At 41.1% G+C, this 3,876-nt stretch overlaps 1 protein-coding gene across 1 annotated transcript in view; it reads left to right on the top strand.

Moving 5' to 3' along the window:
- Mak (male germ cell-associated kinase) overlaps positions 1-3,876 on the top strand; it is a 46,826-nt gene that overhangs the window by 6,812 nt on the left and 36,138 nt on the right. The gene's annotated exons all lie outside the window — the stretch shown is intronic.

Genomic DNA, 3,876 nt, shown 5'->3' with positions numbered 1-3,876 from the left:
TCAAGGCTAGCGCTCTACCACTTGAGCCACAGCACCACTTCTGGCTTTTTTTCTTTTTGCTTATGTGGTGCTGGGGAATCGAACCCAGGGCCTCATACATGCAAGGCAAGTGCTCTACCACTGGGCCACCTTCCCAGCCCCTCAAGTGATCAGTATTTAAAAGTACATTTCTGTCATCCAAATCATATTGAAAATTCAGTTGCAGTTGCCATGCACAGAAGATTACTGTTGCTTCATGAGCTGCTTTGAATGTATAGCTGGTCATCCATTTGGAAACTAGCCACATGACAGTCAATGCAATAACTGATCACTGACCGAATTCTGTGCTAGTTGTGATTAAATTTATCTGATAAAATTGGGTGAGGGATGGTTTTGTCTTCCCTGTGGGAAAGGGTCATGGTGTATGCACGTTGCCCTTGAATGTGAGTATGTACACAATGGCTGTGTGTGGAAAGAGTGCTCAAATGATAAAATGATGTATACACCCAGATAAGTCTAAATTCTTTGTTCTGTTCTTTGCATTTCCCTTTTTCTCTATAGGCTTGAAACTATTTCCAGATGAAAATTTAAAAACTAAATAAAAGGCTTATCCATTACAGAAACCTTGGGGGGAAAAAGCAAAAGCCCAACTCTGTAGCCTAAACTCTACTGGCATCAGTAGCTATGTTAGCTCAAGAACAATCAAGATTGTATCTACATTAGAGTATCTGATCATAATACTGTTTAAATGCTACAGGTTATCTTTTTCCTGTCAGTCTTGGTTTTGATCAGTACCAAAAGTTTTTGTGCCCAGTGAGAGAGCTGATTCCAAGTCAAACAAGACTCGTAGCATGGTGTTTCAGTCACTGTGGTCTGCTATAACAGAAGAGCAGAGATTGGGTGCTTATAAACAACAGTGATGTCTTCTCAGAAGCCATTAGTGGATTTGGAGTCTAGTCCAGAACCACAACTGTCTGGAGGCATGGCAGGTGTGGCCAAGTGTCTCTGGACCCTCCTTTTGAGTACTTATGACTCATCACTTTCCAAAGGCCCCATCTCCAGATACTGTCATCTTGGGAAGATGTCTTTTTTCTTAAGAAAGAAAAGGAAAGAAAGAAAGAAAAAGAGAGGGGGGAGGGAGGGAGGGAGGGAGGGAAAGAAAGAAAGAAAGGAAAAGAAAAGAAAGAAGCTCATTTATGTATTTGCTTTTTTTGTTTGTTTGTTTTTGGTGAGTCCGGTTGTGGGGCCTGAACTCTGGGCCTGGGCACTGTCCCTCAGCTCTTCAGCTCAAGGCTAGTGCTCTACCACTTGAGCCACAGCACCACTTCAGGCTTTTTTTGTTTTGCTTATGTGGTGCTGAGGAATAGAACCCAGGGCCTCAGGCATGCAAGGCAAGCGCTGTACCACTGAGCCACCTTCCCAGCCCCTCATTTATGTATTTGTTGAGATAGGTCTCACCACATAGCTCAGACTGGCCATGAACAGACAATTCTCCTGCCTCAGCCTCCTATTACAGAAGTGCATAACTATGCCTGTCCAGGGCGTTAGGACCTTGACTTAGTTTGGGCTATGAACTAAGTCACTGTGTTTTGGGGTGAACCTCTTAGTATTCTTGCACTTACCAACTACCCGTTTGACACTACAGAATTGTTACAGGAGTACTCTGGGAAAATAGCATGTAATAAATGATATTGTCATTGAAATTTTAGGGATAACAGAAAACCTATTATATTTTGCTTATATTGTTAAGAAGATGATTGATACTTGCCTTTTTTGTTTTTTATTGTAAAAATAGGGTACAGAGGGGTTACAGTTACATGAGTAAGGTAATGAGTACATTTCCTATTGAGCATTGTTACCCCCTCCTTTGTTTTTCACCTACTATTCTTTCCCTCCCCACTTCCCCAACTCCTCCCTCCCTCCCCCACCTGAAGTTGTAAAATTCGTTTTCAACTTAGTGTCTTGTGCATCTCATTGTTATACCATTATTTTTATAATACTAGTACAGTTGTGTTCTTGGCATGTGTGATTGTCAGGGGCAGAGATCAATTATGTTAATCTGCAACTACTAAGATAGCAGCTTTATATTAAGTATATGTAATATGACCTTCTATAGTTAAATATGTATTCTTTCTGTATGTCATAAAAGGAGGAAAAGACAACTGTGATCCTTGACTGTTTATCGGCCACCATGGCATTCACAATAAGTGAATAAACTTTGCACCACTCATCACCTTCTTGCTGCAGTGGTGGGGGGCACAGGAGCAGAATAAAGACCAGCCAGCTCCAAAACATGCCATATATCTGGCTCTAAAGAGCCAAAGCAAGATCCCAGCTTCTGCTCAGATCTGATTGTGCTCCACATGCTCTCATTTCATTGGCCCAGATCAAGTCACATGACCAAGTAGGAGTGGGACACATAAGCACCGTCCAGTCACCTGGGGCAAGGCAGGTCTGTATGATTCTTTAGGAAAGATAGAATATAAACAGGTACAAGAATAAATCTACTGTCCTACATTTATGCTGTTATGCATAGCATATTGCCACCAATGAAAAGAAGCAACAATTTAGAGGAAAGTTTTGATCGTGATGACTTTCTAGGACCTACTAGCTTTATTTCTGTGATTTGTACTGGGAATATCTGGAAGATTACACACTCCCATGTAATTGGGCTTTCCTAAGAGTTTCCTGGGGTGTCTCTTGTACAAAGAAGGATTTCTGCTGATGGACCTGCTTTGGCAGGTTGTATTAAGGGTATAAAAAATCCAGGCCTCTGAGGAAGAATGCCAGAGTGGTCCATCCATTGCTACAGTTGGAGGACTTGTGAGGATTAAAAGATGTTTGCTAGCTGGGCACCCATGGCTCATGCCTGTAATCCCAGCTGCTCAGGAGGCTGAGATCTGAGGATTACGGTTCAAAGCCAGCCTGGGAAGGAAAGTCTGTGAGTCTCTTATCTCCAGTTAATCACCAGAAAACCATAAGTGGCACTGTGGCTCAAGTGATAGAGCACTCTCCTTGAGCTGAAGGGCTCAGGGCAGTGCCCAGGCCTAGAGTTCAAGACAAATGAACCCCCCCCCAAATGTACAGGAAGGATGGGCCACTCATTAATCTGGACCATGACATTTTAATGCCACTCACATATGTGTGTCACTGGGACAAAAAGTAATTGATGATAATATAGAAATTATAAGAAAATAGCAGTTCCCTAAGCTTTTGATTTTAGTTGTTTTTCCCCTCCTTTCAGTTACAACAGAGTGTATCTGTATTCTGTTTGATGTTTTAAATGCAAAACTTCGAGTAGGTATGGATGTTACAGAAGGAAGGAGAGGAGGAGATGGAGGGAGAGAGAAGGAGATAGGGTGTTATACAAAGATTCATATTTATAGTCTCATGGGATGTTAGAGGTAGACTGCTCTGGTGTCAGTTACATAAACTGAGATCCAGAAAACTGAAAACTTTGCCCCTACTGTAACAGGCTCAAAGGTGTCAAGGTTCAAGATCAGTCTTCACACATTTGGAATACAGACTGTTAAGACCTCAATTCCAAAATTTATTCTTGCACCTCTTGAATGTCATAGAGAGTAATTATATGTAGGGCTGGAGGTATGGCTCAAGTGGTAGAGTACCAACCCATTAAAGAAGCTGAGCACATGCAAGGCCATGAGTTCAGGCCTTTGTACCAGCAAAAAAAAAATGTAATCACATGTATTACCAAATAAACGTGTGTATATACATATATGTATGTTTGTGTGTACATATATATATGTAAACAGTTCTACATTTCTCATTTTTTGTGTATATTAAGTATGATACGAGTTCCTGGGTTTTTCTGTATTTAATGCAAAATAAACAGAATATGAAGTTCTTTTATAATGCTATTCTCTCCACATAAGTTTA

This window comes from Dipodomys ordii, unplaced genomic scaffold, assembly GCF_000151885.1.
Source record: "Dipodomys ordii isolate 6190 unplaced genomic scaffold, Dord_2.0 Scaffold32, whole genome shotgun sequence".
NCBI lineage: Eukaryota > Metazoa > Chordata > Mammalia > Rodentia > Heteromyidae > Dipodomys > Dipodomys ordii.
This window is presented reverse-complemented; position numbering and strand designations above follow the sequence as displayed.